Below are 10,441 nucleotides of genomic sequence, written 5' to 3' on the forward strand. Positions count from 1 at the left end.
CGACAATTCACACAAGTCATAATACCTCGTAGGAAGTTATGCAAGACCTCAAATAGTTTAAAGGAGCGTAAATCCTCAAAACGACCGGTCAGGTCGTTACAATCTCCCCCACTTAAACATCTGTTCGTCCTCGAACATGCCAAGAGTTGTTCCTAAGCCTGTAAATCACTATTTCATCTTACCACGCATGTACCAGGGGGTGATCCCACGTCACCCTATTCCACATATTTTTGACAACACAATACAACTGAAAATCCTTAATTTAACCTTAGCCCAAAAACCATGAAATTTAATTCCCAACCTTCAGAATTTCTTTTCAAGACACGAATTTTACATTTACACACTGTATGAGTCTGAACAAGCTACATCGAGCTATAACTATAATTACGGATATAATCACCCAGCATATTACACAACTCTCCCGCTCGTAGCACCATTCCTGATCACAATAACTACTTCAAACCAACCAAGTACTAGTATAAAACCCCACATTCAACAGAACCTCATTCCAAAACCTTCGTAAACTGCCAAAGATGAAAAGAAACAATCAAAAACTCATAATCAATCATCAGATCAACTAGTCATGGAGCTCTCTTGCCCCAACTAGAACCACAATCCTCTCATAAGCCGACTTTCAATATTATGCTCCCGAATATACCATAATCAAGCCTGATAGTACCCATTCTAGGTCCAACGACTTTATTTTATTAAACGCAACTATCCCACAAACACGCCACATCAATATAACTTAAGCCACCACTGCGCACTCCGTGTACCCAAATATGAGAGATGTCTTAAGGAAGAGAACTGTATTGCAAGTTCCACAAGAACCACCACAACCGCAATGTTACAACCAACTTCTCAAATTTGGTAAAAAGGATATTTGTAGGTGCATGTGCACAATTGTAGAGGAACGAAATTAATGAATCAGGTAAATTATCATAGAAATAAAATTCCCACACATGGCATGGACAACTCACGTGCCAATAATATGAATCGCCTGGCATGGTCACATGCCTCCAGTCCCAGCATATCATACAGGAGCAATTAAACAAGTACACTTGTATATGATAATAAAATAAGATTCTCATGCTCCTGGACTGGAATAAATAGCACGTCATAGTGTAAGAATGTGCAAAGTCTACTATCAAACTCCAAATCGACAAGTTAATGCGAAAATAATAACTACCCCATTTATTCAGGGAAATTAGCCTCTTGGTAACCTCAATTGTAGCCCAGATAGTTCTCAACAAAGGTACAAGAACGAGAAACGTTATAACTTTAACAGTCAACTCTAGGAATATCATAGCCTAAGCATTCTTTCGAGTATAAATACTTGCCCTGATGCCCGCACATTGGCTCAAACCTCTCGCATATGCACACTTATAGCGCGTAGCTATCACATATAATTAACACAACTAGTGCCTCCACTGAGTTAAAATAAAATACTCGCCTCAAACAGGCCGCAACCCGAAACAATATACTTCTGAGAACTCCTAGTTTCCAAATTTATCAAACACATGAATCACCATAACTGAACCCAACTCCAGCACTAGAATAACTAACACATACTTGTCACGATCTTCCCATAAGGAATACTTTCATAATTCCTCCATGCCACATAGCAATAATTTGAATATCATCAGTCTATCAACCAGGTGAGTACGGCAATACCAATGAACATCCGTAAGTCAAAACACAATGCGCCTTTTGAAATGCGCACCTTTCTCAAGAATTACTAAGCAGTTATAACATTCATCTAATTATCTAAAATTGACCATTCTGTCCAAAATTCGTGATCTTCTTTTCAAGAATGAACTGCCACCTTGTACAAGTAAATCTCAATCCCACACAATACACTGCGTCTACCATGCCATCCTGTGAAGAGTACAAGAACCTCATAATCACTTTGAGTCACAAGCAGAATACATACCCGGTCAATCAGAAACCTTCCACTTAATCTCCTCCCAGAGAAAATCCTAATACGCCATATATTCCTCACACCGACAGGAAGTATACTTCTCGAACCGTGGTAAAAATCATTGAGAACTCTTCGAAACCTATTTGCACACAACCAAGCTATTAGAACCGAATTCTTCTAACTCCACCAAGCCACACAGGTTGCCAAATCCGAGAGTATTGCCACAAAACACTTGTAAAGCCCCACCTCATCTTAAGAACCAAAAGAGCCGAGCATACCATTACCATACTGATCCAGCATGTTACCTATTTGTCCTATTTTCTCCGAGTTTCTTCTGGATTATCCTCAAGTTGTCATTTCTCCTTGTCAGAACACTACATCATCCACAAATAACAATTCACTCATTCCACAATGTTCATATACTCATAAAGCGCAATATAACCCGTATCCAGAAATCTCCTTACTCGAGTCATTCTTGAACTCCACCTCTGCAAGTCATCACTGATTCCCAAGTATACTTCAGACCAAAACAAAAAAATTGATACATAACCATGAATTGAATTGTCAATAGTAGGCTCCCCCACTTGGCTCAAAGCCATAGATTAAAATACTTGATAACTCACAATACCCATATTTTATTACTGCCTTAATACCGCAGTCAGTTCAACAAAAATTCTTCTCAAGCTCTAGACATACCAACCATAAAATACCCCAATCATCCGCTAATCTCGCATTCATTCTCTTAGCACTCAAGTCAACTTTCTCAACCAGGTTCAAATTCAAGTCTCAACACATACGGCCCGCTGGCAGAAAAGAAAATCTCTATTCATAACATAAGGAACACACCTACATAGATTACTGCGCAGGAGATAACCCACCTGCTTAGTCTCAAATTGACATCTTGTTATACCCTTTCGCAGCCACAATTACTATGAAATCACTTAATCTTTCTAAGTCCAAACTCATTAACCAGACACGAGAATTTAATTTGCCCCAAAATTTAACAACGTGAAAGATCTCTCAAAACATTCACACTCGAGATTGTACGTAATATCAAACCAAAAATAAAGCACCCAATGGCCTTCCTTTACATTTCAAGTAAACACTTCTCATCACATTCAAATCATCTTAACACATCCCGCAGTTACATCATACTCATCATAAAGCCATTCCACCGCTCATCGAGCCACAAATTCTACTCGTAGGGACATTACCGGACATATGAGTCCAAATGTACAAGTTAAAACTGAAGCTACCAAGCCTAAGTTGCGGTCTAAACCTAGCCTTAAGTCCTCCAGACTGGCCCATCACCAAAACACAGAACACACATCTTGAACCTCATTCATAGAATCACAAGCCGACGATGCACAACTGATACCGAGCGCTCATGTGCGCATACGAAGGCGTGGAAGGAATTCAAAGAGTTTTATTTCAAGCTGAATCAGTTCCGCACGATAGAATACAAGAAAGTGAAATTTTCCTAAGGGTTCGGCAGTCTCTCAAAGATAAGTAAAGACGTCTCCATACCGATCCGCAAGACTCTACTAAACCTGCCCATGACTCGTGAGACCTATGTAACCTAAAGCTCTGATACCAACTTGTCACGACCCGAAATCTCACCTGTCGTGATGGCGCCTATATCAATACTAGGCAAGCCGAAAATCTCAATAAAACACAATATCTTTTAAATTTGGAAACAAAAATAATTAAATTCAGCGGAAGAAATCTCACAATTTCAAATATAACACTCCCAAAACCCGGTGTCATTGAGTACATAAGCATCTAATGTGAATACAATGTTTGACTGATAAAAACCACTGCCTGAAAGTACAGAACAGTACAATAACTGAAGGAAAGAGAGACAAGGTCAGCGGACGCCAAGCAGCTACCTTGATAGTCTCCAACTGATTGTACTCTGAAATCTAACAATCTCCGTGTCTGAAAGCACATGGATCTGCACATGAGGTGTAGAGTGTAGTATGAGTACAACTAGCTCAACAAGTAACAAGACTAACCTCTGGGCTAAAAGAAATGATGAGCTCCGCAGCTACAGTCAAGTAAAAATAATGGTACAGAAATGTAGGTATGCTTTCAAGTTCAACAGTTAAACTCAATATAAGTGAAATAGATCAATACTGCATGATATGAGGCATATGCCATCTTAGTAGAAAGACCTCATGTAAATACTGGTCACAAATTATCCGGTCACTTGGTACTGTTTATGGCCAATCAAGCCCACAGGTGTTCCAACCCGTATATATATGCACATCGACTGACAGTCAGTCACCCGGTACCATATAAGGCCAATCCAGCCCTGGAATAATTTATCCCTAAATATAAATGATACTAACAATATCCATGTCCAGATAACTCATTACAATACAAATAAGTAAGGCAAGTCCATGCCCTGGGAAAATCCATCCCAAATATATATATATATATATATATATATATATATATATATATATATATATATATATATATATATATATATAAGTAGTAAGTAAGGCAAGTCCATGCCCTGGGAAGTCCATCCCGGATATCGATGATCATCTACGCTCACTAGGGGTGTGTACAGACTCCAGAGGGGCTCCTTCAACCCAAGCATACAAAGCCAATATGGCCTACTCCAGGAGAGCAGTCCCGATCCGTATAATAATAAAACCTATAAGGCCTGCTGTAGGCGGGCAGTCCTGATCCGTATAATAACAAAGCCTATAAGTCCTGCTATAGGCGGGCAACCCCGATCTATAAAATAGTAAAGCCAATAAGGCATGCTGCAGGCAGGGAGCCCCGATCCAGAACAATCATAATGTATAAAATATACTCAATGTCACGACCCAAAATCCTACCACAGGCGTCGTGATGGCACTTAGTCTCTAAGACTAGGTAAGCTGATTACAATTACAATTCAAGCCATTCTTTTTTATAATCGAAACCAACAGCAGAAATAATTATAACACCTTCCCAAGACTGGAAATTTTTCCTACTAGCTGTGTAGTCTCTCGAAGATAAGTACAGACGTCTCCGTACCGATCCGCAAGACTCTACTAAACTCGTTCGTGACTTGTAGAACCTATGAACCTAAAGCTCTGATACCAACTTATCACGACCCAAAATCCCACCACAGCCGTCGTGATGGCACTTAGTCTCTAAGACTAGGTAAGCCGATCATAATTATAATTCAAGCCATTTTTTAATAATAGAAACCAACAACGAAAATAATTATAACACCTTCCCAAGACTGGTAATACTGAGTCACGAACTCTGTCAAGACCCGAAATCTCACCCGTCGTGATGGCGCCTATATCAATACTAGGCAAACCGAAAATCTTAATAAAATACCATATCTTTTAAATTTGGAAATAAAATAATTAAATTCAGCGGAAGAAATCTCACAATTTAAAATATAACACTCCCACAACTCGGTGTCACAGAGTACATAAGCATTTAATGTGAATACAATGTTTGACTGATAAAAACCACTGCCTGAAAGTACAGAACAGTACAATAACTGAAGGAAAGAGAGACAAGGTCAGCAGACGCCAAGCAGCTACCTTGATAGTATCCAACTGATAGTACTCTGAAATCTAACAATCTCCGTGTCCGAAAGCACCTGGATCTGCACACGAGGTGCAGAGTGTAGTATGAGTACAACTAACTCAATAAGTAACAAGACTAACCTCTGGGCTGAAAGAAATGAAGAGCTTCGCAGGTACAGTCAAGTAAAAATAATGGTACCGAAATGTAAGCATGCTTTTAAGTTCAACAATTAAACTCAATATAAGTGAAATAGATCAATATTGCATGAGATGAGGCATATGACATCTCAATAGAAAGACCTCATGTAAATACTGGTCATAAATTATCCGGTCACTTGGTACTATTTACGGCCAATCCAGCCCAGGGGTGTTCCAACCCGTATAAATATGCACATCGACTGACAGTCAGCCACCCAGTACCGTATAAGGCCAATCCAGCCCTGGGATAATTTATCCCTAAATATAAATGATACTGACAATATCTATGTCTAGATAACTCATTATAATACAAATAAGTAAGGCAAGTTCATGCCCTAGGAAAATCCATCCCAAATATATATATATATAAGCAGTAAGTAAGGCAAGTCCATGCCTTGGGAAGTCCATTCCGGATATCGATGATCATCTACGCTCACTGGGTGTGTAGAGACTCCGAAAGGGGCTCCTTCAGCCCAAGCATACAAAGCCAATATGGCCTACTCCAGGCGGGCAGTCCCGATCCGTATAATAACAAATCCTATAAGGCCTGCTGCAGGCGGGCAGTCCTGATCCGTATAATAACAAAGCCTATAAGGCCTGCTGCAGGCGGGCAGTCCCGATCCGTATAATAACAAATCCTATAAGGCCTGCTGCAGGCGGGCAGTCCCAATCCGTATAATAACAAAGCCTATAAGGCCTGCTGCAGGCGGGCAGCCCCGATCCATAAAATAGTAAAGCCAATAAGGCCTGCTGCAGGCGGGTAGCCCCGATCCATAAAATAGTAAAGCCAATAAGGCCTGTTGCAGGCGGGCAGCCCTGATCCATAAAATAGTAAAGCCAATAAGGCATGTTGCAGGCGGGCAGCCCCGATCCAGAACAATAATAATGTATAAAGCCATTATGGCCTGCTGCGTCGCGCAGTTCAATCCCATAAATACACTCACATTTGACAAATATTACTGAGTGCGAAATGTATATTTTTGAACAATTAATTCAACAGCAACACGACCCCATGGGTCCCAAAATGTTGGCACGTAGCCTAAACATGAACTTTAATAGGAGCCTCAGCTCAATTTCTCTAACACGTGAAAAATGTTGAGATAATATCATAATTATTTAATCTTACAACCGCACAGGATTTATTTAAGACACCATTTATATGGTGCACGTCACATGCTCGTCACCTATCATGTGTGTTACCTCCAAACAATTTATATCATACCAAATTCGGGGATTCATACCCTCAGAACCATGTTTAGAAGTGTTACTTACCTCAACCCGTGTAATTCTTTATTCCGCTATGCCCTTGCCACGAGAATTGGTCTCCGAAAGCCTCGTATCTAGCCACAGTTAATTCGATTTAGTCAATACCAATTATGGTAATTAATTCCATAAGGAAACACTAAATTTTCCAATAAAATCCGAAATTAACTCAAACATTGTCCGTGGGGCCCACGTATTGTAACTCTACAAAAGTTACAAAATATGAACGCCCATCCAACCACGAGTCCAATCATATAAATTTCACCAAATTCCGACATCAACTCGACCCTTAAATCTTCAATTAAAATCTTTGAAGATTTCTATCATTTTCAACCCAATCTTTACCCATTTGAACTCAACAATCTTTACATAAACCTTATTGATATGTATAAATAATACTATTACACCCAAGAATCATACTCTTAATCACCCATCTTTATCCAAACTCAAAATTGAAGACTAGGGGTTAGAACCTTACCTCTTGGGTGAAGATCTTGTGATATTTCCTTGTTGGATTTCAAAGTTTGAACAAGATCTTGATGAACAAAGCACTTGAGCTTATTACACTCTCTAGAACACTCTCCTTTCTCTCTAAAAATGTCATATTTTTGCTCCAAAATGAGCCCCAAAGCCTATTTATCAAAATGGGATCGGGTTATGAAAATAGAAAATTTAACCCTCCGAAAGCAGGTCTGCGATTGCATAATGGACCGCAAAATGGGTATGCGGGCCGCAAAGTTGATCCCAAAATTGGTGCCCAGAACTGGGCTCTTCCGGTCCATTCTGCGATCAGTTTACGGTCGCAGAAGCAGTTTTGCAATCGCATAACTATTTTGCGATCGCATAATTGGTCGCAGAATTGTATTTTTCCAGCCTTTGGTAATTTGGTCATAACTTCTTGTAGGAATTTCCAAATGATGAACAGTTTGAAATGTTAGAAACTAGACTTAAAGAACTTTCACTTGATAGGTAATACACCATATAATACTTCGCATCATGAGATTTATGCTCATTTGAATTCGGTTCTTGTGCGAACTCACTTGAACTTTAGTCTATTATAAAATTTCCAACTTCTATATTCGATACCGAAACCTATCGAATCAAGTCCGATTGACCTCAAATTTTGCACACAAGTCATAAATGACATAACGAACCTATTCCAATTTCCAGAATCGGATTCTGACCCCGATATCAAAAGTCAATCCCCCGGTCAAACTTTTCAAAAATTCAACTTTCGCCATTTCAAGCCTAATTCTACTACGGACCTCCAAATAATTTTCTGGACGCGCTCCTAAGTCCATAATCATCATACGGAGCTATTGGAATTATCATAACTCTATTCTGGGGTCGTTTACAAATAAGTCAACATCCGGTCAACTATTTCAACTTAAGCTTCCAACATGAAATTCATTCTTCCAAGCTAACTCTGAAATACCTTAAACCAAAACCGACAATACACACAAGTCATAATAACTCGTAGGAAGTTATGCAAAACCTCAAATAGTTGAAAGTAGCGTAAATGCTCAAAACGACCGATCGGGTCGTTACAAACTCTAACTGTATACATGCAATGAATCTCAAAGATCGAATATACAATACTATTCGAATAAGAGTTGACAGTACAATAAAATGGAAAGGCTCCAAGGGACTGCGACGACCAAGCATCTCTACCTTGAATCCTTGCGATTAACACACTAACTCTGCCCGAGTCTGATATCTTCAATACCTGAGTCTGCACAAAAAAGTGCAAAAGTGTAGTATGAGTACACCACAGTCGGTACCCATTAAGTATCAAGACTAACCTTAATGGAGTAGTGACGAGGTACAGTCAAAACACTCACTAGTCAAATAACATGTGCAATATAGCAGTATACAATAGTACTGAAAAATAACTAGCAATGATAACAACAAAATCAACCAGTGATATAACAGCAAGGCAACAAGAACATCATAATTATTGCTCAAACGAATAAGGAACACAAGTACAACTAATTAAACATGTCCTTCAAATATAAATCTTTCACATATAATTCTTTCGAATAAATACCTTCAGAATATAATTCTTTGAAATAATATTTTGAATATAATTCTTTCAAATAAAAGTCACCTTGTGACACCTCATTTCAAAATCATAAACATACGGGTCTCATCCCACTTCCATATTTCCACGGCACCTCGTGCCCATATTTCTATCACAACTGTACGGACAACTCACGTGCCAATAATATCAATGTATATACTATCCACATGATCAATTTATTTCCACTAAATTGAGTTTATAATTTTTAAATCAAGTAAGAAATCAACAAAGAAATGAAATTATTTTAGAAATTATTTGGGTGAAGAAAATAATATTGCACTTAAATTAAAGCATCAGATAAACTACTGAGTTGGTTGTAAATCTATTTAATTTAAAACATAATAATAATTTCTTTTATTTAAATCAACTCAATCATCGAAAATCAGTAAGAAAAAACAGAAATATACTTTTTCAGAGTCTCGTGCTAAAAAGCCAAAGCCAACACAATACAACTAGGAGCACAAAACACATAGTAATAAAGTCAACTAGTACACCACGGAAGAAGACAAGAATTTACATATTAAATGAAACAAAATTACCCAAGACAAGAACATAAATAAAGAAATATCAACAGGGCATTCCCGAAATAGCATCCCGCGTTTTAGCTACCCTTATCACACCGCATGACTTCTAGTAGTTCTCCTACTAGCCACGCATTTCAAGCCACCCTTATCTCATCGCATGCGTTTCAACACCCTGACCTTATATCACCGCATGCGTATCAATATCATAATATTTCACAAATCGCACCTCAAGTTCCCAAATATCACAACATAATACAACTTGCACCTCAAGTGCTCACATATCACAACATATCATAAATTGCACATCAAGTGCTCAAATATTACAACATATCACAAATTGCACATAAAGTGCTCAAATATTACAACATATCACAAATTTCACATCAAGTGCTCAAATATTACAACATATCACAAATTGCACATAAAGTGCTCAAATATTACAACATATCACAAATTTCACATCAAGAGCTCAAATATTACAACATATCAGAAATTGTACATCAAGTGCTCAAATATTACAACATATCACAAATTGCACATCAAGTGCTAAAATATTATAACATATCACGAATTGCACATCAAGTGCTCAAATATTACAACTTTCCACAGAAATCAACAATACATTATTTTTCCACAATAAGGAGCCCCTGACTCGATCATAATGTGTACAACATCTTAACAAAATGTTCGGGAGTGAACAACTCAACCGAATAATATTTCACAATTTGGCACTTTGTCTCAATATGATTCACGGCCTTTATAATTCAATTCCAAATTTTCAACAACGTGAACTGAAAAGTAATTTATCAAGGAACAACACCTCTTTTAAATCACAACTTCAAGAAATAAATAGATTTATTCATCTTATTAACTAAATTTTGCATTTAAATTATATATAGGTAAAATTAATAAT

Source organism: Nicotiana tomentosiformis, chromosome 8 (assembly GCF_000390325.3).
Source record: "Nicotiana tomentosiformis chromosome 8, ASM39032v3, whole genome shotgun sequence".
In the NCBI taxonomy this organism is placed as follows: Eukaryota; Viridiplantae; Streptophyta; class Magnoliopsida; order Solanales; family Solanaceae; genus Nicotiana; species Nicotiana tomentosiformis.